The sequence below is a fragment of the Erinaceus europaeus genome, chromosome 10 (genome assembly GCF_950295315.1).
Source record: "Erinaceus europaeus chromosome 10, mEriEur2.1, whole genome shotgun sequence".
In the NCBI taxonomy this organism is placed as follows: Eukaryota; Metazoa; Chordata; class Mammalia; order Eulipotyphla; family Erinaceidae; genus Erinaceus; species Erinaceus europaeus.
This window is the reverse complement of record NC_080171.1, coordinates 95,932,327-95,959,320: the sequence shown is the minus strand read 5'-3', so window position 1 is coordinate 95,959,320 and position 26,994 is coordinate 95,932,327. Positions and strand designations below refer to the sequence as shown.

General features: G+C 43.8%; 1 long non-coding RNA gene across 1 annotated transcript; it reads left to right on the top strand.

The window, feature by feature from the left end:
• Nucleotides 1-1,852: 1,852 nt before the first annotated feature.
• On the top strand, nucleotides 1,853-17,042 carry LOC132540769 (uncharacterized). The gene is made up of 2 exons (XR_009551913.1): nucleotides 1,853-2,057; nucleotides 16,669-17,042. It is a non-coding gene; the product is annotated as an uncharacterized LOC132540769 (long non-coding RNA).
• Nucleotides 17,043-26,994: the final 9,952 nt, after the last annotated feature.

The window sequence follows — 26,994 nt, the reverse complement described above, 5'->3', positions numbered from 1 at the left end:
CACTCAAGTGTAGCCTCCCTGAGGGTACACACTCTAGTCCTCTCCACAGGCAGTGTCCTTTACTGGCATTTACTGTTGGACTGAACACCCCTGATGTGTGCTAGGCTTTGTGCTGGGCATGATCCCTGCCTTCACACAGTGCTCTTTTTGTGTATGAAGATGCCTCTGAATACATAGGACTTTGATGGCAGTCTTATGAGGTATTTGGGGCAGGGGATTGAAAGCCCTTTGAGGACAGAGCCACTCTGGATTTACTGCTCTGGTATGGTCTTCAGGGTGTGGCACAATGATTGGCACAAAGTAGGCACTCTAACATGTGCTGGGGATATGACAAACAAAAGTGAAGTTTAAATATAGAAGGGGAAAGGAGAAGAGGAGTTAAGTCCAGGGGAAGCATGAAAGGACATCTTAGGATGATCTGGTGAGCAGCAATATGTAGACAGGAGCAGGCAGAAGGATCTGTAGAGAGAAATCATGTTTATTGAGTTTCTCTTCTGAGCAGGCAGATGCTGGGCACTTTTGTGCAGTGAACTTGGTTAACCTTCACAGCATCCCTCCCTCATGGGCATCATTGCCCTTTCTTTGTGGAATAAGTGCTGGGGTCCAGAGAGGTTGAGTCACTGGTCTGAGATCACACAGCAAATTTGCCTGCTCCTCTTAAAAAGAGAGAGAGAGAGAAAGGAAGGAAGAAAGGAAGGAAAGAAGAAAGGAAGGAAGGAAGGGAGGAAGGAAGGAAGGAAGGAAGGAAGGAAGGAAAGAGGGAGGAAAAGGCAGATGAAGGAGACAAGTGAGAACAAAAGAAAAAGAGCAGTGGCAAAGGAGTGAGTTCCACAAGTAATTTTTCAGCTTAAAAACAATTCCCATTTCCCAGCCCTGCAGAGGCTGGCGCGGTGGATCTGAGGCTAGGCTGGCCCTCTGACTCGCAGGAGCCTGCAGAGGGGCCCCTGCAAGCAGCTTCAAAGCTGGCCTCTTCAGCACTCACGCTTTTCAACTTCACACGGGAAACTTTCCATGGCTGACTTTTGGCACTTTGTTTCCAAATCAAGAGATGGGGAAGTCCCTTTCAGCCCAGCAGGGAGGAGAGCTCACTGAGAGACTTGCCCTGGGGTTCCCAACTTGGCACAGGGGGCTTCCCGACTCCCAAGGCAACCAGAGGGAAGGGTTTGACCTCCCCCCCTGCCCTCAATGGGTCCCCAGGGAGACTTAAAAGTGTGGACAGATGTGGGTGGGATGGGTGTGTATGTGTGAATGATGTCTGTCTTCTTGGGTCCCCCCAAGGCTGGTTTCCACCTGGGTTGCCAGTGACATTTTCTGATGAGGTGCCACCATCTCACAAGGCTCATTTTGTGCTCTTTGCTCTTCTTTGAGCCACAGCCTCAAAACCAAACTGTCATCTTCTGGTCACCATTGTAAATAGTGTCTCGGGCCATCATAACCCTTGACTCCCTGTGTTTTTTTTTTTAATTCAGATTTGGATTTTGGATGTACATCAAGAGGCTGGCTCCATGCATTTTAATTAAGCTGTCTTTTTTCATTTATTACTAATACACTCCTCTTAACTATGATTTATTTGTTAAACAAAGCACCATAAGCCATCACTTATTCATCTTAATTTCAACAAAATTAAAGTAGTCGCTGTTAGATTGCACCTAATTGCACTTGCAATGAAAAGAACGGAGATGTTAATCAAAATCAATTGAAGATAAACAATAAAATCATTACATCTTTGCAGCGGTAAGTGTAACTAATCAGTTTTGACTCAAAGCGACCGAACAGGAATAATGAATGTGTCACTGAAGGCGCACTCATTAAGGGAAGCTGCCAAGGCCTGGGTCCTGGGGTGACAGAAGGCCACCCTGCCAGTGTGGCCCTGAGGGTTCTTGTCCCCTGAGGTGGACAGAGGGTCCGGGAGGAGCAGGAAGAGTTAGTGAGGAGGCTCAGAGTATGGAAGGGCTCTGGGTAGGTCAGTTCCTCCCTCTGATGATGAAGTTATCCCCCTTACCTCTTGAAACCTCCTGGTGAAGAAGGCTGGAAAACAGAGGCCAGAAGAGAAATAGGTAAACAAATACCAAGGGGATACAGTAGAGATGAATCCAGACAAGAAAGAGAGACAGGCTGATAAACCAGAACAAGAAACAAAAGGGCAGAGCAAAACCAGGATGGTGGTCAGACAGAACAGACAAATGAAGGAAATAACCTATGAAGAAGAAGCAGCTCAAACTAGGAGATGGAGGGAGGGTGGGCATGAGCCACGAAAGGAGATGGAGGACACCGAGACAGACTCAAGCATGTCTGCAGAGGTGTATGGAGGCTTGGAGGCTCTTTGGTTTCAATGAAATATTTTACAAGATAGACCCTCCCCCCCTTTTTAAAAGATGGCTTTATTTTTTAAAGATTTTATTTTATCTAGTTTTTTTAATTTTTTATATTTATTTTTCCCTTTTGTTGCCCTTGTTTTTTATTGTTGTAATAGTTACTATTATTGTTGTTGTTGTTGATGTCCTTGTTAGATAGGTCAGAGAGAAATGGAGAGAGGCAGGGAAGACAGAGGGGGGAGAGAAAGAGAGACACCTGCAGACCTGCTTCACCGCCTGTGAAGCGACTCCCCTGCAGGTGGGGAGCCGGGGCTCAAACTGGGATCCTCACGCCAATCCTTGCGCTTTGCACCACGTGTGCTTAACCTGCTGCGCTACCGCCCGACTTCCCTAGTTTTTGTTTTTATGTAGTCAGAGGTAGGCAGAGAAAGAGAGAAAGACTGAAAGACACCACAGCACCATAACTTCCTTCAATGCCATGGGGCCTGGATTTGAACCTGAGTCACAGCCATAGCAAAACAGCACACTATCCAAGTGAACTATTTCACTGGTCCTAGTCTATTTATTTATTTACTTATTTATTTATTTATTTATATGTTGTTGTTGTTATAGTGGTTTCACTGTTCTAGACCAAGTTTTCTTTTTTTTCCATTCTTTTTTTCTGGCAGAAAGAGGGAGATGGAGATAGAGAGCTGGGGCAGGGGGAGACATCACAACAACACTGAAGCTTCTTCCAGTGTAGTGGGGACTGGACTTGAACCTATGCTGTGTGCATGACAAACCAGGTATACTAATCACATCAGCTATTTTACCTGTTCTTAATTTACTTATTTTTATTGTGACAAGGAAAGACAGTGAAAAAGACCAGATCATCACTATGTCACCTGTGGTGCTACAGATGAGACTCAGGGCCTCCTATATACAAAGCAGATATTTTACTGCTGAGCCACTTTCCTGGTCCCGACATACTCCTTTTCATTTTGATCTATGTAAAGCTCAGTATGTTTCAGGTTAGATTTGGAGGACAAAGCTGTCTTTAAGAGTTTTTTCAGGCAAGTGACTATCAGGACAGTGCCCTTGGACTGGATTTGGGGGACAAAGAGATTCTGGAGAAGGGTGCAAAGGGGCATCTGGAGCTCTCTCATCTTCCAAGAAAGGCTTTTGTAGGCCTAAAAGGATCCAGATGAGAGTTTCTTCTTCTTGCACAGGCTTCAGTGCCAGTTCTCAGATTACTGACAGAAACCCCTATATTCTGGGGAGACCCAGATATATATATAATGTGTCTTGATCAGGACTCAGTCTTGGAAATAGAGTTGAATCAGACATGAACTTCCATTCAACTTCCCCATCTGTAAAGATCTATTTCACGTGTTTATTATGAAGATTGAACAGGCCAATGTTTACCAAAGCTTAGAATGGTGGATGACCCTTAGACTGGGCTTTATGTGTTTGTTAAATCAAATTACAATAACCCCCTGTTTTCATGGAATGCAGAATTTGGTAGAGGGAATAGATTCATGAGCAGTCAAGTTTAACCCTTTAGGAACAGGGCCAAAATGTTTTAGGGTTCAGAGGCGAGACAAACTTCTGATTGATCAATGTCCACAACAAAGAAGAGAAATTAGTCACATGAAGGGTGTAAATAAGAGGAAAAGAATATTTTAGGTCACGGGAGTCGGGCAGTAGTGCAGCGGGTTAAGCGCACGTGGCACAAAGGCAAGGACCAGTTAGGATCCCGGTTCAAGCCCCGGGCTCCCCACCTGCAGGGGAGTCGCTTCCCAGGCTGTGAAACAGGTTTGCAGGTGTCTCTCTTCCTCTCTATCTCCCGCTTCTCTCTCAATTTCTCCCTGTCTCTATCCAATAACAAATAAATTAATTAAATAAATAAAAATAAAAATATTTTAGGTCATGGGGCTCTATGAACAGAAGCACTCTTCATCTGACTTTTCTCCGCTTCTTCCCCCTCCCCCGTGGTTCTGATAGAGTAGACATTACCTATGACTCTAGGGGGAACACGTGACCCAGAACCAAGCCAATCAGTACAATCAATTTGTGTGGTCATGGTGATTGGTTGAGAGCTGGGTAATCAGGCATGATGGGAGCCAATCCAGGGCTTTGGCTTGAGGACCCGGGTGAGGTCTTTGATCCTCTCTGCGGGTCTCTAACCTAACAGGATGTAGGGGCATGGGGCTTCTGCCTCCATCCCACCGCCATGCAGAGCTTGAAACCAAAGCCAACTGAGCAGAAGGCAGCACAACAGAGCAAAACGAGTTCCAGCGACAGCATTTGAGCCACAAATCCAGCAGAGATGAAGGCAGTCCTAGCCCCTGGCCTTTTTTGGTTTCATGAGCCAATAAATTCTTTTTTGTGTAAGCCAGTTTGGGTTGGGTTTTCTGTCTCTTGGAACAGAATGTTCTAGCTGATGCAGGCTTCAAACAGGAACGTGACATTGTCATGTGTTTTAGTAACTTCACTCTGGCAGTCAGGATGCAGCAAGGGACTGGAAGGAGAGAGCCTGGAGGCAAGTGGCCAGAAGGGGGCTGGTGCTGTCATCCCAGAAAGAGACCTTCTGGGCAGAGCTAGGGGTTTTGTTCTCTCCTGGTGCATTAGTTTCCCATGACTGCAGGTACAAATCACTACAAACTGGGTGGTGTAAAACAACAAAATATTTTATTTCCTCATCGTTCTGGAGTCTAGGAGTCTGAAGTCAGGTGTCAGTAAGGCAGCACTCCTTTCAAAAGCTGTAGGGGAGAATTCTTCCTTGTCTATTCTATATTGCCTCTTCTATATTTAAGCATTATTGCAGCAAGGAGTCTGTAGTTCCCTTCTCAGCTTTCATCTTGTCATGGCTTTCTCTTCCTCTGTGTCTGTCTTCTTTTCTGCCTCTTATAGGGACACGTGTCACTGGATGTGGTGCTCACCTGTGTAACCCAAGATGATTTCATCTTAGGATCTTTGACTTAAATTTTTTTTTATTGTTAATAAGAGAGATAGAGAGAAAAAATTCCAGAGCATTGCTCAGCTCTGGCTGATGGTGGTGCTGGAGATTGAACCTGGGACTTTAGAGCCTTGGGCATGAAAGTATTTTTGCATAACCACTATACTGTCTCCCCAACCCTGAGGATCCTTAACTTAATGATTCCTGCAAAGACCCCACCCCTTCTTTGTTTTTCAAGTAAGGCCACAGTCTTAGAATCCAATACATGGATCAATCCTTTTGGGGGTCATGAGCCAATGTACAAATAGCAAAGAAAGTTATCATCATACTCCAAAGACCAGAATTAAATATTGTTAAATGAAGACACAAGACCAAGGGAGGTGAGACAGTAGAGACAAATTCCCAGAAGGCATGAACATTTAAATGTCCTGGCTAGGAGGAACTTAGTACAGGGCAATAAGAGATTTTGTACACACAATAGCTGAGTCACTGTCCTACTTCCCTTAGACTAGATAGGAACTAAGAGCCTGAAGAAAGGACATAAAGGGCAGGAGTAGATAGCATAATGGTTATACAAAGAAACTCTCATGCTTGAGGCTCTTAAGCCCCAGGTTCAATCCCCTGTACCACTGTAAGCCAGAGCTGAACAGTGCTCTGGTAAAAAAAAAAAAAAATGGACATAGATCTTTTCATTCTCAAAATATGGAAATCAAGAGATGCTGCAAACACACGGGGTGTTGAGTTTAACACCACTCTGAGCAACAGTTCAGAAAATTTGGAGCTTATGAAAGCACCTATGAAAAGAGAAGGCAGTGAATCCCAGGACCCCATGCTAATTCCCTAATAATAGTGCATGTCAAATCAGCCCCAATTCTCTTTGTCAAGGTCACCAGATGTGTACGTCAAGAAAGGTATGAACGAGTGGACTCAATCTCTTATAAACAGGACAAAGACAACATTGGTTATATTCGAAGATGCTTAGGAAGTTGACTACCCATAATGAAAGGGTTGATAGATGCCTGTCTCTTGGTAAAAGACAGGACATCCTATATCCTGTATGTTAGGCATCATTCTGCATATTCAAGTTACATTTAATAATGCTAAAAATTCAATGAACTGCTTGTCCCAATAACAGGCAGTGTGAGGAAGGAAGAACCAGAGATTATATTGGATAATAAATCTCATTTTTTAAATATTTATTTTATTTATTTTTTCCCTTTTGTTGCCCTTGTTGTTTTATTGTTGTAGTTATTATTGTTGTTGTTGGATAGGACAGAGAGAAATGGAGAGAGGGAGGGGAAGACAGAGAGGAGGAGAGAAAGATAGACACCTGCAGACCTGCTTCACCGCCTGTGAAGCGACTCCCCTGCAGGTGGGGAGCTGGGGTTTGAACCGGGATCCTTATGCCGGTCTTTGTGCTTTGCACCACCTGCGCTTAGCCCACTGCACTACAGCCCAACTCCCATAAATCTCATTTTTAAGCGACTATTCTATTAAGCTCTGAAACAGGCTTTGACATAATAGAGAATGTGAGACAGGCAGACAGGCAAGCAGACAACCAATCTTCCTAGAAATAAATGTTCTTTTTAAAATTTATTTATTTATTGGATAGAGACAGCCAGAAATTGAGAGGAGATGGGGAGATAGAGAGGGAGAGAGACAGAGAGACACCTACAACACTGCTTTACCACTAGCAAAGTTTTCCCCTGCAGGTGGGGACCAGGGGCTTGAACCCGGGTCCTTGTGCACTGTAATATGTGTGCTCAACCAGGTGGGCCACCTTCCGGCACAGAAATAGATGTTCTAGTAAGAATCACTTTCAGTTTATCCAAATTAGACCAGAGTAGTCTAGAAGGTTTTTCAGTGGGTAGAGCACCAGATTTGCAAACTTGAGGATCTGAGTTTGGTCCCTGGTATCACACATGCCAGGGTGATGCTTTGATGCTTCTCTCTCTCTCTTTCATATTTTTCTTTTTACTTCATTTTAATTATGATCATGATATAATAGGGCAAGAGACAGAGAGAGAAACGGAAACACCTGCAACTTCCCACCTGCATGTGGGGACCAGGGGCATAGACCTAGGTCTGCATGCATGGTAACTCATACACTTCACAAGCTGCACCATCATATATCCTCTCATAATTTTTTTTCTTTTTTTTTTTTATAATGATAGGGTTTTTTAAAAAATATTTATTTATTCATTCCCTTTTGTTGCCCTTGTTGCTTTATTGTTGTAGCTATTATTGTTGTTGTTATTGGTGTTGTTGTTGTTAGGAGAGAGAGAAATGGAGAGAGGAAGGGAAGACAGAGAAGGGGAGAGACAGACACTCTTGTGAAGCGACTCCCCTGCAGGTGGGGAGCCGGGGGCTTGAACCGGGATCTTTACACTGGTCCTTGTGCTTTGCGCCATGTGCACTTAACCCACTGCGCTACCGCTTAATTCCCCATAATTTTTTTCTCTTAAATGAGGACAAGGACATAGCTTAGGGCTATAATGCAGGCTTTGCACATATGGGGCTCTGGGTCCTAGCTTTAGCAATATTAAAAAAGATGTCTCAACATGAAGCAGGGAAAACTAGAAGCTCCTGTTCCTGGTTTCAAAACACCAAAAGAGTCATCTCAGGGGCAGGGAGACCTAACTATGAGGTAAGAAGTAAAGTGGAGAGGGTAACTGTAGGAGGAGGGCATGTGACCTGCTGAGCTTGCAGTGCTGAGCAGTGCTCTGCTTTTACTTGTAGTTTGTATAAAATAGCAAAGGAAAAGGTTTGAAAATAAAGGAAGTGGTGAAGATTCTTAGGACAATGGGAAAGCCAAAAGTTCTAGAATCATTCTGTTTACTGTGGTGGGAACTAGAGAGCCAAGGAATAGAGTGGAGAGACAGGGCAGCACCCCATTCCCACATCAGACAAAGATGCAGCTGACTGTGTCTTGAGAGATACTACAGAGCATGGTGGTCAGAAGGTCTAGGAATGCAAAGAAACTGACTCTTCCGGGAAACCTTCTGATCCCAGATCAGGACAGAAAAGATCCTATAGGGAGTCGGGCGGTAGCGCAGCAGGTTAAGCACATGTGGTGCAAAGCGCAAGGACCGGCGTAAGGATCTCAGTTCGAGTCTATGGCTCCCCACCTGCAGGGGAGTCGCTTCACAGGCAGTGAAGCAGGTCTGCAGGTGTCTCTTTTTCTCTCCCCCTCTGTCTTCCCTTCCTCTCTCCATTTCTCTCTGTCCTGTCTAACAATGACGACATCAATAACAACAACAACAACTACAACAATTAAATAACAAGGGCAACAAAAGGGAATAAATAGATAAATAATACATAAAAAAAGAAAAGATTCTATAAAGGTGGAAGGACAAAAGAAGGTGGCACTTTCATCTTCACCATTTCCCAGGCCCCATCCCTAGCTCAGTGCCTGGCACCGAAAAGGCAATTATGAGGACTACCTGATATAAAAAGAGCTGTTTTAAAACCCAGTTGTCTATGGCACCCATTTACTTTGCCTCTGAGAGCCTCAGTTTCACCCTCCATAAGGTGGGTCAAGTTGACCAACATACTATGGAGAAGAATTGTGTGAACTCTAGAGCCCTGTTCAAATACAGGAGCTTGAAGAATGATAGGAAGCAGTCCCAAGTTTATTACTTCCTGTGTGTGCCATTTAGTGGCAAACAATAGGACCAATTTTCTCATAGACATCCTATTTCATTAAAGAGAGATAACTGAGTTGTAAGAATTAGTACTTTTTTCATGTGACACAATAAAGCACACCTATGAAATTTTATTAATTTGTGTCTCTTTCCACCTTTGACTCATAATAAGTAAAGGGCATTTAAATGTAGACTATACAGAGGAGAAAAGCTTGATGTATTCAACTCAGAATCCTTCCCAATGTCCATGTCAGATATGAATAGGTCTGAGGACCCTGCTCAAAAATGTTTTGAAATTCCAGCCTCCCATCCAGCTAGAAGTCCCGCCTCCTTCAGCCTTGTGTTTAGGCAGGTTGAATTGAACCTTGTCATGTCCGTTCCATTAAGTGACCCTTTGCTTCATACAAGGAGGAAGGTTCAGAGATTTTTATGCATTTTCTCAGTTCCCCACTTAACAGAATCTACTGCTCTCCTGTTTAACAGTTGAGGACACTAAGACCCAGAGAAGTGGCTTTTTTTAAAAAAAGATTTTATTTATTAATGAGAAAGGTAGGAGAGAGAGAGAGGAAGAACCAGACATCACTCTGGTATACGTGCTGCTGGGGATTGAACTAAGACCTCATGCTTGAGAGTCTAGTGCCTTAGCCACTGCCCCACTTCCCAGACCACAGAAGTGGCTTTCTTGATGTCACATAGTTTGCAACTGCTAGAATCAGATCTCAAGCCTGGACCTGTTTGATCTCAAAACTCAGTCTTATAATCAGAACAGCAGCTCACCAGGATATGTACAGGAGGGCAAGTGGGGCTGGGATGTCCAACGGCAAAGATGAAATTCTCCTTAATGGGGGCCAGGCAGTGGTGCATCTGGCTAAGTGCACACATTACAGTGTGAAAGGTTGCAGGTTTAAGTCCCTGGTTCCCGCCTGCAGTGGGAAAGCTTCACGAACAGTAGAATAGGGCTATAGGTGTCTTTGTCTCTGTGTGTCTTCCCCTACCCTCTCAATTCCTCTCTGTCTCTATCCAACAATAAATAAATAAATAAATAAATAAATAAATAAATAAATGAAATTCTTCTTAATGGTAGTGTTTGAAGGTAATTCTTCAGCTTCATGAAACAGAATGTGACCCCTAATCTTCTCTGAAGTTAGAGCCAGAGTCAGGGGCTTCCCTGCATAGGATGATTAGATGCCGTGTGTCAGCAGATGACCAGGAACATACCACACAGGACCTAAGAGGACACTATACTATACTGAACACAGAGGAGGCCAGAACAGCCCCAGGAAGACTTGGTTTAGGCGCCAAAGCCTCATTCTGGGTACCTCTATCAACTCTACTGGGCTAGGGAGAGAAAATTAGAAAAGTGGCCCCATCTGGTGTCCCAGTTTTAATTGAAGAAATGGAGACTTTAAAGTGTTCTATATAAAAGTTAAGCGTAAAAATACCAGATGGGGAGTTGGGCGGTAGCGCAGTGGGTTAAGTGCACATGGCACAAAGCACAAAGCACAAAGACTTGCATAAGAATCCCGGTTCGAGCCCCCGCTCCCACTTCACAGACAGTGAAGCAGGTCTGCAGGTGTCTATCTTTCTCTCCCCCTCTCTGTCTTCCCCTCCTCTCTCCATTTCTCTCTATCCTATCCAACACCAACAACGATAACATCAACAATAATAACTACAACAACAATAAAAATAACAAGAGCAACAAAAAGGAAATAAATAAATATATATTTTTAAAAAATACCAGATGATGTATCAATTCCACTCCTGGCTATATGTCCAAAAGGACTGACAGCAGAAACTCAAGCAGTTATATTTGTAAACCTCTGGTTATAGCAGGGTTTTGTTGTCATTGTTGATTTTGTTTTTTTCAATATCCAAAAGGTATAAGCAACAAAGTTTTCCATTAACAAATGAATGGATGGGCAAAACGTGGTATCCTCATGTAGTGGAATATTATTCAGTCTTAAAAAGGAAGGCCATTTTGACATATGCTACAACATGAACAACCTTGAGAACATTGTGCTAAATAAATTAAACCAATCATGAAAGAACAAATACTAACTAAATCATCACACTTACATAAGGTACCTAGAGTGGACAAATTCTTAGAGATAAAAAGTGGAAAGGTGAAAGGTGATTGCTAGGAGTTAGGGAGGGTATTGTTTAATGAGTACTGACTCTCAGTTTGGGAAGATGAAAAGTGGAGATGGAAACTGGGCAGTGACACACTTTGTAGAGTGCACACATTTTCATGTGCAGGGACCTGGGTTTAGGCCCCCCAGTCTCCACCTGCAGGGGGGAAGCTTCACAAGTAGTCAAGTAGGACTGCAGACATATCTATCTACCTATCTATCTGCCCCTCCCCTTCTTGTCACATCAAAATAAAGGAAAAATAAAAGAAAAAAAATAGCCCTTGGGAACCAGGGATTCGATGCACACACCAAGCAAAAAAAAAAAAAAAGTGGAGATAGATGGTGGTGATAGTTGCATACCAAAATTAACCAACCTAATGCCACTAAACTGTACATGTAAAAACTGTTAAAATTGTCATTTTTTTAAAATCACCAGGGTTATCCTTGGGGATCAGTACCTGCACAACTCCACAGCTCCCAGTGGGCATTTTTTTCCTTTGATTTTCTCTAGTTAGAAGTGAGAACCATAGAGAGAAGGAGAGATGCTGCAGCCTACTCCACTGCTTATGAAGCTCTTCCCACCCCATGGGCATTTCCATGTAGTGGCCACGCTCTAATATGGGTGCTTGTGCATGATAATGTTTGGGCTCTGCTGGATGAGTCACTTGCTGGCCCTTGAACTGTCAATTTTATATTGTGCATATTTTACCAGAATTAAAAAAAAACACCCTAAATTTGACATTTTTCCTACTTTTTTTTCTGTCATCAAAGTTATTGCTAGATTCTGTAACTACACAGCTCCACTATTCTCAGTGGCCATATTTCTTTCTTCTTTTTTTAAATTTTATTATCTTTATTTATTGGATAGAGACAGCCAGAAAATGAGAGAGAAGGGGGAGAGAGAGAGAGAGAGAGAGAGAGACAGACAGACCTGCAGTCCTGCTTCACCACTTACAAAACTTTCCCCCTGCTGGTGGGGACCGGGGACTCAAACCTGGGTCCTTGTACACTGTAACCTGTGTGCTCAACCAGGTGAGCCACCACCCGGCCCCCCCTTTTTTCTTCTTTTTTGGTAGAAGTTGAGAGACAGAGAAATATCAAGAGGAAGAGAGCAACAGAAGAGGAGATACCACAGCGCTGCGCCACTGCACATACATTGCTCCACTCTCCCCATATGGGTGAGAACCAAAGGCTTGAACCTGAATCTCTGTACATGATAACATGTGACCTTACCAGATGGGCATTTTCCCTACTCCTGATAAAAATACTCCCTAGACAAAATAATAATAATAATAAGCAAAGACAAAAAATGGAAAGAAAAAAATCTATCATACCATCTTAGCTGTGTGCATACTGTGTGGCTAGCTAGCATTGTGCTGAATGAATTCTAATCACCTTTTTATTTAGTCCTTTGAAATGAACGGTGTGATAATTACTCCCCCCTCCCCCCTTTTTTTTTCTTTGCATGAGGCAACTAAATCTCATAAAGACTCACCCCAAGCCTAAATACTAGGTAGAAATTTGAACTCAATACTCTTAACCTCTCTGCTCAGACAGAGAAAGTGTCTTGCCGGGCACAGGCAGTCAGACAGGGAGAAACAGAGTGGCAACGTGGAGGAAACATCAGCCCTTAGCATGCTGACCACTGTGCAGAGAGGAGAGGCAGCCCAGAGGCAGGGAAAGGGGGTGTGGGGGAGGTCTGTAAAAGGTCAGTAGGGACCCAGCCCTTGTAGTACACTTTTGCATCTTGCAAGTTGAGGGACAGCTTCTCCACTCCATATTTTATTGCCTGCTGGGAGTTGCAAGGAATCATTGCCTCCCTGGATGCAGCACGCCAAGCCCGCTGGCAACAACTCATGGAAAGTCTGAACTTCACCCACTCAAGTAGGAAGGCCTGGAAGCTTCTTCATAGTCTGGGTGTCGGTAGCCAACCCTCTCCCGTCTCCCATCCTCCCGTATCTCCAAACTCAGTGGCCAGTCACCTAACTCAAGTTGGACGTGCTAAGATCGACCCAGTCTGGAAAAGAGAAATTTCCCATGAGTGGTCATCCCACTTCCTTTTATCTTGTCCATCTCCAAAACTCTCTCCCTTTACACTGTCTGAACTGGAAGACGCTTTGAAGAGGATTAAACCGGAACGGCTGCTGGCTATGATAACATCACCTCATTCTTAACTTGGGCCCCACGGCAAAGAAGTGGCTCACTACATTCCTGTCCCACATCTTGGAATCCGAATCTATGCCCAAAATTTGGCGTCGTGCGAAGATAATAGCAGTTTTGAAACCAAAGAAAGACCCAACACTGGCCGCCAGCTATAGACCAATTTCTCTCCTCTCCGTGTGTTACAAACTCCTTGAGAGGCTGCTTCTGTCACGAATTTCTCCTCTTACAGAGAAATTCCTATCACCCGCCCAAGCTGGTTTCCGCCCAGGAAGATCTACCTGCGAACAAGTCCTGGCCCTCTCAACTTACATTGAAAATGGATTCCAGAAGAATTTAAAGACGGGTGCTGGTCTTTGTTGATCTCACAGCAGCCTATGACACGGTCTGGCATCGTGGTCTCCTAGTCAAGATCTCAAGATGCCTGCCTCCATGGGTGGCCAACACTATCGTTTCTTCTCCAAAACAGAAGATTCCGGGTGCATCTGGGTGACAAGTCTAGCAGATGGAGACTTGTCTCAAGTGGCCTCCCCCAGGGCTCTGTTCTGGCTCCTACGCTATTCAATATTTACATCAATGACCTCCCAGAAACTTCTTCAAGGAAGTTCATCTACGTCGATGACATCTGCTGTGCAACTCAGGCATCCAAGTTCGACATCCTCGAGGAAACACTCATGAAAGACATGTCTCTGATATCTGATTACTGTAAAAAATGGCGACTAATCCCTAGCACTGCAAAAACGGTATCATCTGTTTTCCATCTACACTATGACTCGGCCTCACGTGAGCTTAATGTGCAGCTTGGCGATATGAGAATCCGGCATGAAGCCCAGCCAGTCTATCTTGGCGTTACTCTCGATCACACCCTGTCATTTCACGAACATCTCATAAAAACTGCAGCAAAGGTGGATGCGAGGAATAGCATCATTGCAAGACTGGCCAGCTCCTCATGGGGCGCGAGCGCTTCCACACTACGATCATCATCTCTGGCATTATGCTATTCCACTGCAGAATACTGTGCTCCAGTATGGTTCCATAGCCCCCATGTCCACTTGGTCAATTCCAAATTATATTCCTCCATGAGGATAATTTCTGGAACCATCCGTTCCACCCCGGTTCCATGGCTGCCAGTTCTTAGCAACATCGCCCCGCCAGATATTCGTCGGGATGTGGCATCATCTAAGTTCATTTCCCACGTCTACGCTCGACCGGACCTGCCAATATACACGGATATCTTCGCCCACCCTGTCCAACGCTTGACGTCTCGTCATCCAATCTGGTCTCCTACGCCTACACTGAACTTCTCTGTTCCAGACTCTTGGAAACAGAGTTGGCAGTCAGCTGAGGTAAAGAACAAACACCTCATCACAGACCCCTGCAAGCGTCAACCTGGCTTTGACCTAGCACGTTATGATTGGGCCCTCCTCAATCGCTATCGAACAGGCCATGGCCAGTGCGCCGCTATGTTCCATCGCTGGGGAGCCAGAGACAACCCGAAATGCCCCTGCGGCTCCAGACAGACTATGACCCACATAGTCAACGACTGCCACCTCTCCACCTTCAAAGGAGGTCTCGAAACTTTACATCAGGCTCAACCTGACGCCGTTGACTGGCTATGGAAGAAGGGCAAACGCTAGACGAAGAAGAAGAGCAGCTTCAACAAATGTTTTATTGCACTCTGGCCGGGCCCTCTTAGCCAAAATAAGCTCCTTTTTCCTGGAAGATATGAAAGGGCAGGCATTTTGAGGGAAACCACAAAGGGATTTGTCTATTCATTACAAAGAGAATTTCTTTAAGTTCAGAGAGGTGAAGTGATTTGCACAAGCTCACAAAGCAAGTCTCTAGGATCCAGTGTCAGGTGGATATAGGCCCAGGACTTAACGCTTACTGCATTCATTTTGGAGCTTTCTGGAATAGAGCTGCCTTGCTCCCAGTCTCTGGGTCTACCTTCTTTGGTCTCCTAGTAGAAAAACACTTAGCAAGCTTCAAAGAAATCCTCTTTCCTGCCCTGAAAGGTACTGAATCACTAAATGATTAAAAATGTATGTAAGTGGCTTTTCTTAGGAAGACCCTCTATGATCAAACCTAATCCCAGTCTCCTTCCCCACCAGCTTCTATTCCATCTCCTTCCCCATTTCCTCCAAACTGCTGTGCTCTTTCTCACTCCATGCCTTCCTTTCTGCTGCTCCCCATTGCAGGACACCTCCACCCAAGAAATAACCACTATTTATTCTCAGATCTCAGCTTAAATGTCACTTCTGGAAAGTCTCCCTTGATCATCAAGCTGTTCATGTTTTCACTCTTGCACACACACACACACACACACACACACACACACACATATAATCATATACACTCTATCTAGCTTCCATAGCTGTGTCTCTACACAAAATAAATAAAATGTTCAAAAAAAAAGAAATTGAAGTTTTGCCAGGAGTAAAAAAGCAAATTCCCAGGTAGAGGTTTAAGTAGAGGGAAGTCTTTCCAGAGGGAAGAATATGGGAAGAGGTATGGAAGTATTATTAAGACCAGTAAATTGATCAGAAGGATAATATGCATTGTGGGTGGGGCTGGGAGTGGCAGAAGACTATGCAGTGAAGTGCATCAGGAGGCACTAGTCTGGGGCTCCGCAGTGGCATACCCAGTTAAGTGTTCACCTGGTTCAATCCCCTGCTCCCCACCTGCAGGAAGATGCTTCATGAGCAGGGAAAAAGTACTGCAAGTGTCGCTCTCTCCTTCTCTCTCCCCCTCTCCTATCCAGTAAAAAATAGTAAAGGGGGAGTCGGGCGGTAGCATAGTGGGTTAAGTGCAGGTGGTGCAAAGCTCAAGAACCGGCGTAAAGATACCGGTTCGAGCCCCCAGATCCCCACCTGCAGGGGAGGTGCTTCACAAGCAGTGAAGCAGGTCTGTAGGTGTCTATCTTTATCTCCTCCTCTCTGTCTTTCCCTCCTCTCTTGATTTCTCTCTGTCCTATCCAACAATGATGGCATCAATAACAATAATAACTACAACAATAAAACAACAAGGGAAACAGAAGGGAATAAATAAATTAATATTTTTTTTAATTAAAAAATAGTAAGGGGGAAAAAAAAGGAAAAAATGGCCACCAGGAGTGGTGGGCTTGTAGTGCTGAGCCTCAGTGATAACCCTGGTGGCAGAAAAAAAGGAGGCACTATCCTAAAGAAGTTTTAATCCAGAGGGCAAGAGGGGCTGTGGCAAGGTTTCAAATAGACTGAGGGTAAGATTAGAGGGTGACATGTGGAGTATATGTATGCTCTGCTGTTACTGTTTTTTAATGTAATTTGATTAGCAATTTAATGATGGTTTATAAGGTTATAGAAGTATAACTCTACACCCACCACCAAAGTTTTGTGCCCTCCTCACCACCCTACTCCCAATAACTACCTTAGTTCTCAAAAAGTCTTAGAGCTAGTTTGGTTTCTCTCTCTCTCCCTCTCCAAGTTCAATTGTCTATCTACCAGGTTCCAGATGCCAGCATGATGCCAACCAGACTTCCCTGGACAGATGACCCCCCCAATATGTCCTGAAGCTCCACTCCCCCAGAGACCCAACCTACTAGGGAAAGAGAGAGGCAGGCTGGGAGTATAGATCGACCAGTAAACACCTATGTTCAGCAGGGAAGCAATTACAGAAGCCAGACCTTCCACCTTCTGCATCCCACAATGACCTTGGGTCCATACTCCCAAAGGGAAAAAGAAAAGGAAAGCTATCAGGGGAGGGGATGGGATACAGAGATCTGATGGTGAGAATTCTGTGGAGTTGTACCCCTCTTGTCCTATGGTTTTGTTAATGTCTCCTTTTTTAAATAAATAAAAAAGTTCAATTGTCTATTGTTCACCATCTAGTAAAACCATCTAGCAGTTGTCTTCCATTTCCTTACTTACTTCATTAAGCATAATCATCTCCAGCTCTGTTTATTTTGCTCTGAAGGGTACAATATCATCTTTTTAAATTGCAGAGCAGTATTCCTTTAAATACATGTCCCATAATTTCTTTATCAAATCATCAGTTGATGGGCATTTAGGTTACTTCTACCCCTTGACTAATGTGTGTAATGTAGTCATGAACACAAAGGTGCATGTGTTCCTTCAAATTAGGGTTTTCATATCCTTTGGATAAGAAATCTCTCCTACTTGGGTGTCTCTCTTGCTTTCTCTCCTTTTTAAAAATTTCTATATTGGGGGATTAATGTTTTACATTAGACAGTAAATATAATAGTTTGTACATGCATAACATTTCTCAGTTTCCCATATAACAGTACAACCCCCACTAAGTCCTGTCATCCTTTTTGGACCTGTACTCTTCCCCACACCTACTTTTTTTTTTGGTGTATATATATATATGCATCTCTCTCAATCTTAAAGGTTCAGCACACACCAAGTTACAAGAAATATTTGGGAAAGAACACACTCTTCAGTGGGATGAACAAAAGCTCCAGATGTGATCAGAATGCTGTTCCTGGGAAAGAAGAGAAGCAAAGACCTGTGGGAAAGATCAGTGTGGTTGGAGGGGCCCTTCTGTTCCCTTTAGCTGGCTAACTTAAGAATGAGGTCCTCAGATTCTCTTTAAAGAAATCTTTTTAATAGGTTTCAGGATGACTCACTCACTGACTTCTTCATAAAACCCATAGCTTCCAAAGGGACCTGTTGCCACCACCTTAAGTCAGAAATTGTGCCATGGCTCAGGTCAGCAGTGGATAGGTTTAGCTGCAGTAACAGTAACAACCACTCCAGAATCTCAGTAGCTTATTCCCTATGCATACTGCGGTTGACTGGGACAGCCTCTACTTTATGTCATTCTCCCTTGGGAACTGATACTGAGAGACACTCCTCTGCTTCTCTGCTTGCTTAAAAGGGGAAAGCAGACACAACAAACCACTCATTTGCTCTTAAAGTTTCTGTTCAAAGATGACTCATGCCACTTCTGTTCATACTTCAGTAGACAAGATAAGTCACATGACTATACCTAGTCTTAGAGTTGGAAGAAAAATACAATCTAAGCATGAGACTAGAGAGCAGAGATATCAAGGTATTTATCAAATGACATCAAATTCCACAATGTCTACCAGCATTTACTTGCACCTACTATGTGGCAAACATATTAGGAGTTCTATAATAGGAAGCGGGAGTTGTTCTGCTCACATGTTATTTCTAGGGCTTCTCCTGTGACTTCTGTGAGGCTCTATTTACCCCCTCTTCACACTGGTTCATGAGTCCTAAGCCCTGGATAAGTAGTTATTTCTGTTTCTAATGCCCTTTCTTCAGCACTTAACAAACTCTATCCTTCCTTTCTTCTTTTCCTCGCTCCATTCCTTCTTTCATTGAACACATATGCATAAGGGGTCTCAAGATGTTAGTTTTGTGCCTTTATCATGACCCTACTCAAATATATAATTTTTTTCTTGGGGTATTTAATCAATCCTCCCACTTAACTGCTCTGACTTCCCAGCATCCTGAATCTAGCATCATGTGTATCCAAATATCTGTGTCCAAAGGTCGAGAACTTTACAAAGGTGAAAACTATCTATCATTTGTGTCTATATTCTCAACTTCCATGTTTATGTTTATGAAAGGGTTGTTAACTGATGGCTAAATGAGTGAATGAATAAGTGGATGAATGGGTGAATGTATGAATGACTTTCCAACAATAATTTGCATAAAGGCATGAAATAATTTATCACTGCATTTAAAAAAAACCAACTAGTACAAAAACAAAACTATTCTATAGGATACAAGGCACTGTCTGATCTAATCCAAAGCTCCAGTTATCTTTTAGAGCATTAAAGCACCATCTTTCTCAGGGAGAAAGTATAATGCCTATGCAAAAAGACTTTCATGCCTGAGGCCCTGAATTCCCAGGTTCAATCCCCAGCAACACCACAAGTCAAAGCTAAGCAGTGCTCAGGCAAAAAGCAAACAAGCAAAACACTATGTTCATTCTTGTGTCAGGACCTTTGTATCTGTCATAGTCTCCTAGAACATTCTATTTCCAGCTTTATTGGGCTAGCTCTATCCTCATTCTAGCAAGCTCAAATGCTTCCTCCTTAGAGAGGTCTTCCCCCCGTCTGAAGGTAGTCTCCACTGCTCAATTTATGAATTGCCTGTTGTTTTTTTTCCTCCAGGGTTATTGCTGGGGCTCAGTGCCTGCACTACGAATGCACTGCTCCTGGAGGCTATTTTTTTCCCTTTTGTTGCCCTTGTTGTTTATCATTGTTGTGATTATTATTATTATTGTCATTGCTGTCCTTGTTGTTGGGTAGGACAGAGAGAAATGGAGGAGGAGGGGGAGACAGAGAGAGGGAAAGAAAGACAGACACCTGCAGACCTGCTTCGACACTTGTGAAGCGACCACCCCTGCAGGTGGGGAGCTGGGGGCTCAAACCGGGATCCTTACATTGGTCCTTGCACTTTGCAACATGCCCACTTAACCCACTGTGCTACCACCCAAACTTTTCACCAAACCCTTTTCACCTATAGTTCCTTAACATTTTTTTTTATGTTGGGCTTTTTTTTTTTTTTTTTTGGTTTTGGTTTTACATGCATTCTATACTTTTCTTTCTTTTTCTAAAATATCAAATTCATAAGAGTAGGAACCTCATTTGACCTGTTCATTATGCTGTTAATAAAATTCTGAGTATTGGCTGGTACTCCCGATATATTTTTTAAATAAACAAATGAGAGATGAAATGAAACATTATCTAAGAAGGGTACAAAGGAGGGAGGATTCAGCTCTCCTTCCCACCAACTAAGTCACAGACCTTGACCTTGATCTTGACCTTGACCCCTCCCAGTACCTCCTTAAAGGTTGGGGCTGGATGTTTGTTCTTCGAGGACATTCCCATGCTCCACTCACAAAAACACAGGAAACCCACCCACAGAACTACCCCTGATGTCAGAAGAAAGTATTTGGCTCAGGAGCAGAGAGGTCCAGCAGGCCACCCCTTACCTAATTCCTGGCTCCTGCAGGTTGCTTCTGGCCACCTGAGCTCCCAGCCCAAGCAGCTGTGTTGTAATCACCAGTTTGAAAGCCAGACTGGGTGTTGTACCTTTCCTTTGAGGAGAGGGCATGGGGCAGCCATACCAAAGCAGGCTGGGCAGACATAGACTTCAAAGGCTGAGACTATAACTGCTGGTTTCCAGGCAGCTGGAAGGCCATGGGGCAGGAAGAAGAGTGGGACTCAGCTCAGAGCAGGCAGAGCCCACACATGCTGGAGTGGGTAAGGGGTTGTGTCCCCTGCTGGGGCAAAGCAGGTTCATATTTCCTTTCTTCCTTTGGCAGCAGACCAGAGCACCTCAAGGGTAGTATGGAGAAGTTTCATCACTGGGGGGGGGGTGTCTTGCACCTTTATAAGTCTAAATGGAATATGACTTGGATCTCTCCAAAGTGGCACTATGGGAAAACAAATCCATTCATTCTGCCACTTGGGCTCATATTTTTCAGAGGGCAATGCTTTATGTATACACAACCAGACTGGCATTTTTCATTTTAGAAATGTGTCCTGTAAAAGTCTCTGCAAGAATATGGAGACCAAGTCAGTAATTTCTTTACTTGTTTGTTCAAAATAATCTATTTTTTATTTGTCAGTACTAGAGAAAGACAGAAGAGGGAGAACCAGAGCATCACTGTGGCACATGCAGTTCAGGGATTGAACCAGGGATGTCAGACTTTTAAGCCCAACATATAACCACTGAGTCACCTCCTGGGCCTTCAAAATGATCTACTGAGATCCTACATTGCACTACGCACTGAAGTAAGCGTCAAGGTATTCTCACACACACACATACACACACACACACACACACACACACTCATAGTCTCATAGATTAAAAATCATAAAATTTTGTGGGGAAGAGCAACATGTAACAGCCATTCTTAGAAACCCTTAGCTGAGATTAAACTAAGTACTTCAAAGTGAGAAGTACAGAGCATGATTAGACAATGCTCAGTACCTCTTCCAGCCAAGTTTCAGTAAGTGAAAAAGGACAGCAGCTCAAATATCTACGCACAGGGATGCGGCAGAGAAAACTGTGCTGCTGCTACATACTGTGTCTTAGCTACTTCAGGCTGTACTAACAAAAATTTCGTAGACTGGGAAACTCAGAAACATTTCTTTCTCACAGTGCTAGAGATCAAGGTGCTGAAGTTTGATGTCTGAGGGAATCTGGTGAGGGCCCATTTTCTGGTTCACAGATGGCCATGTGGTCATATATTGGGTCTCTGAAGGAGCACTAACTCTATTCATATGGGATCCCACCTTCAAGACCTGATCGCCTCACAATAGTTTCACATCCAGCTACCTTCATAAAAGGGATTAGGTTCCAGCACATGAATTTGAAGATGACATCCAGTCTATAGAAACCTATTTAAAAAGAATGAAACATGGCCCAAGAAGTGACATAGTCTTAGTACCGGACTTAAGATCTTGGGGGTTCCAAGTTTAATTCCTGGAATCAATGGTACCAGAGTGATTCTCTGGTTCTATCTGTGTCTCTTTGTAGTGATAAAAATAAAACACTTAGGGAGTCGGGTGATAGCGCAGTGGGTTAAGAGCATGTGGCACAAAACACAAGGACCAGTGTAAGGACCCTAGTTTGAGACCTTGGCTCTCCACCTGCAGGGGAGTTGATTCACAGGTGGTGAAGCAGGTCTTCAGGTGTTTGTCTTTCTCTCCCCCTCTGTCTTCCCCTCCTTTCTCCATTTCTCTCTGTCCTATCCATCAACAACATCGATAACAACAACAACAATAAGAAAACAACAAGGGCAACAAAAGGGAATAAATAAATATAAAAAACACTTAAAGGGAGGTGGGAAGTGGCACACTTGGTTAAGTGCACATAGCACCATGCATAAGGACCCGGGTTTGAGCCCCTGCTCCCCACTTTCAGGGGGAATGTTTCATGAGCAGTGAAGCAGGTCTGCAGGTGTCTCTCTCTCCCCCTCTCTATCTCCCCTCCCCTCTCAATTTTTCTCTGTCCTGTCAAATAAAAAATTTTAAGTTGAAAGAAAAAAAAAAAAGGAAAAAATTGCCACCAGGAGTGGTGTATTCATAGTGCAGGCACCAACCCCAGCAATAACCCCAGGGGAGAAAAAAAAATGAGGCAGATTATATGAGCTAACAGTGAAAGATGTCTTCAATATGTATTATTTTTTCAAAAGGTGTATGGTATGCTTAATTGCTTAATAGTCACAATTGTTACAATATTTGTATGTGTTATTAATATTTGCATGGAAAAAGACTGAAAGAATATGTTCCATATTGTTGACAGCTGTTATTTCAGGGAAGGAAATACCTGTGACTTTCACTTTTTAAACGTTCCAATAATATTTGAGTTGTTAAAAATAAACTTGCATTACCTTGGTAAAAAGAACAAACAAAGATGGGGGGTTGGGGCAGAGGAAGCTGATGCTGATTATTCCTGAGACTGTCCAGCCATCGGGAATCAAAGCTGTTCAGAGAGCAAAATCTTCCTTCTTGAAGATAAATTTCCTTCCATCTGGGACTAAAGCCTCAAAAGAGAAAGACTCACAGGAACTAGACAGCAGTGTGCTCCCTGGTGGGCAACATTTCATAGAGAACAACATTGTACAGAGAGCTGAGTTCTAATCCTGACTCTGCCATTCATTTATTAGATGGTGGTCTAGATGGGTTACTGGTTCAGTCCCTTCTCTTGCAAGAAGGATAGAATCGTGTCTTCCTTACTTGGGTTGTTTGCACATTAAACAAAATGCTACATCAAACTTTTCCTGGAAAGCTACTACTCAGTGGTTCTAAATAGAAGGACTGTCTTTGCCAGACCTGGAAGCATCATATGGAATTGTTGGAAGAGGAGAAATAATTTTGCTTTTGGCTCTTCTTGCAGGAAAGTGGAATTTGCTTATATCATCCACCTAAGAAAATGCAGTAACATGCCTGTTTGTTGGTAAGAAGTGGTGATTTCAGTGTGCTTCTCCCTGCTGGCACAGGGAAGGCACTAGAGTTTGTTGACTGAGTAAATGAATGGCTTACTCCAAACTAGAAATGACTAATGTTTGCCACTGTGTGTGAAATTTAACTGGACAACTCCCTGAAAAAAAATCACTCCCTCAATAATCTTGACTGAATTGATTCTGAAACATCTTAAACATAATCACATTAATTACACTTCCACTTCTACTATTCAGCTGTATCACATGGAGTTTCGGGGCTGCTAGGATCTCAGTTCAGTCTTAGGGCACCAATCATGTGGTTCTGGTTTTAGTGGCAAGCTCCAAGTCACAGGGCAGAAGTAGATTTTTATTTTATTTATTTTTAATTTTTATTTATAAAAAGGAAACATTGACAAAACCATAGAATAAGAGGGGTACAGCTTCGCACAATTCCCACCACCAGACCTCTGTATACCATCCCCTCCCCTGATAGCTTTCCTACTCTTTTTTTTCTTTTTAATTTTTATTTATAAAATGGAAATATTGACAAGACCATAGGATAAGAGGAGTACAATTCCACATAATTCCCATCACCAGAACTCCCTATCCCATACCCTCCCTTGATATCTTCCCTAGTCTTTTTTTTTCTTTTCTTTTTTTTATTTATTTAGGAAAGGAGACATTAACAAAACCATAGAATAAGAGGGGTACAATTCTGCACAATTCCCATAACCCGATCTCCACATCCCACCCCCTCCCCTGATAGCCTTCCCATTCTCTATCTCTCTGGGAGTATGGATCCAGGGTCGTTGTGGGTTGCAGAGGGTGGAAGGTCTGGCTTCTGTAATTGCTTCCCCGCTGAACATGGGTGTTGACTGGTTGATCCATACTCCCAGTCTGTCTCTCTCTTTCCCTAGTAGGGTGGGTCTCTGGGGAAGCAGAGCTCCAGGACACATTGGTGGGGTCGTCTGTCCAGGGAAGTCTGCTCAGCATCCGGAACCTGGTGGCTGAAAAGAGAGTTAACATACAAAGCCAAACAAATTGTTGAACAATCATGGACCTAAAGACTGTAATAGTGCAGATGAAGTGTTGGGGGGTATTCCCTGCATGCTCTTGTGTACTTCTGCTTTCAGGTATATATTTTCCCCCTAGTTTATGGGCACAGGTGAACCTATGCTCTATCTCAGGGGACCTGGACTATATCTAGGTTTGGGGACTTTATTGGGGAGTGGAACACCTGGAATGGAATTAGAGAATACTATGAAAGGAAAGGTCTCACCCGAGTGATGAAGCTGAAGGGTTGTCATTCCACACCTGAAGTCTCTGGTGTGAAGTGTGAAGTGAAGCATGCTGGGGTGGCACTCGTTGTGTTGATTAGGTTGCGATCTGCGGATGTAATATTATTTGATTTGAATTGAGAGCAGCATGCAGAAAAGTGGGCCCCACCCTAAGGTTCAAGGGTTGGGGAAAATATAGGCTCTATAGTGGAAATGTGAGGTTCCTGTTGTCTTAGGGAGCTTTCCTACTCTTTAACCTTCTGAGAGTATGGACCCAAGATCATTGTGGGATACAGCAGGTTGAAGGTCTGGCTACTGTAATTGCTTCCCCGCTGAACATGGGCATTGATAGGTCAATCCATTCTCCCAGCCTGTCTCTCTCTCTTTCCTTAGTGGGGAAGGGCCCTGGGGAAGCAGAGCTCCAAGGCACATTGGTGGGATTGTCTGTCCAGGGAAGTCTGGTCACATCCTGCTAGCATCTGGAACCTGGTGGCTGAAAAGAGAGCCAACATACAAAGCCAAACAAATCGTTGAACGATCATGGACTAAAGGCTGGAATAGTGCAGATGAAGTGTTGGGGGGTCCTCCATTTTGTAGATAGCTAGTAGGCATATTTTAGTTATATTTCAAAGGGCCTGTAGCTATACTAGTGTTTGTTTCTGTTTTTTTATTTTTTATTTTTGCCTGAGCCTGAAATCTGATATGCAGGTGGATCCTAATTATTGTCTAGAGAGATGATGTCATGGCTGGAAAAAGGACCAGAAAGCTGCATCAGGGAAGAAAGTAGCTCCTAATATGGGAAAGGGGTATAAATATTGTTGACTGTAAACCCCATCGATTTGATGCGATCTGGGGCCCATAATCAGCTTAGAAACCTGTGTGACCTCTGTATCCCTCTAGATCTGAGCTCACATTCTGTGGTCATGAGTAGGAACATTCCATGCTGCCCCAGTATCGACCCATCTTCCTCAGGTGTAGCATGAAGTAGAAATTTAAAAAAAAATTATTATGTATTTATTTGTCTATTTATTTGTTTTGGATAGAGACAGAAGTTGATAGAGGAAGGGGAGATAGGGATGAGGAGAGAGGGAAGAGTGACACCTGCATCACTGCTTCACCACTCATGAAGAAGCTTCTCCCAATGCAGGTGAGGGGTGGAGGCTTGAACCTGGATCCTTGCACACTGTAATTAATATGTGTTTTCTACCAGATGTTCCACCACTTGGCCCATGAAGTTGAGTTCTTGGGCGGGGTGCTAGGCAGTGGCACATCAAATTAAGTGTACATAGGATTAAGTTCAAGGATCTGTGCTCAAGCCCCCACCCCCCACTGCAGGTAAGATGCTTCACCAGTAGTGAAGCAGGTCTGCAGGTATCACTTTCTCCCTCTCTATCTGCCCCTCCTCTCTCAATTTCTCTCTGTCCTATCCAATAAAATGGAAAAAAATAGCCGCCAGGAACAGTGGATTTGTAGTACCGGTACTGAGCCCCAGCAATAATCCTGGAGGAAAAAAAAAAAGTTGAGTTCTTGTGAGAAACTCAAGTAGGTAGATACCATTATGTGTTTACTACACACCACACACTGTTGTAAATCCTTAACCTACATCATGTCACAGTTCTCTACAATGTATATCAGTATAATTCCCATTTTGTAGGTGAGGAAACTAAATCCTACTGAGGGTAAACTGCTCAAGGTTGCACAGCTAAGAACTCTAGCCAGAGTCAAGGAAGAACACAAGAATGATAGCTACAGCCCCATTCATATAGTACCCATAGTGTCTGACTCCAGGCAAAATGCTTGTACCAACTCATACACATGCACATTTCCCAAGTCTTCAGAGAGAGATATCAGAAGCCTGTTTTACACATGATGAAAACAACTGGGAGGCAGGGGACAGGGAGCACCTGGTTAAGCCATGCACAAGGACCTGGGTTCAAGACCCTGCTCCCCACCTGCAGGAAGGGACATGTCATGAGCGGTGAAGCACTTCTGCAGATGTCTATCTTTCTCTCTCCCTCTGTATTTCTCCCTCCCTTTTCAATTTTTCTCTTTCCCATCCAATAAAGTAGGAAATAAAAAAAGCAGAAGAAACAAAGGAAAAAATGGCCACCGGGAGTGATGGATTTGCAATGTAGGCACCGAGCCCCAGCAATAACCCTAGTGGCAAAAACAAACAAAACCAGTTCAGAGGAACAGTGGATGGTCCAGCAAGGCCCAGCCTAAAGATCCCGTTTTGAGCCCCCGGCTCCCCACCTGTGGGGGGTGGGGGGGAGTGTCACACAGCCAGAAGTGACAACAGTGCAGGATAGAAGTGCAGACATTTCTGTTCCTGTGAATCCAGACATCAGGCTTTCCTAATAAGCTGAGTCCCAGCCAGCAGTTAGATGGGTAAAATCTGAGCCAAGAGGCAACCTGGGGCCACAGATTTCCCTCAAGATACATAGGGGCCAGGTAGTCAGTCTATTCTTGGGCCATACTGGTCTGAACAGTAGGGGAGGGGAGCCCTTCATTTGCCCCACCCTAATCAGCCTAGGTCCCTCTAGGGAAGGCTGAGCCCACCTCTGGAACCAGGAAAGCCCAGCTTGGCACTGCTACTCCTGGCTC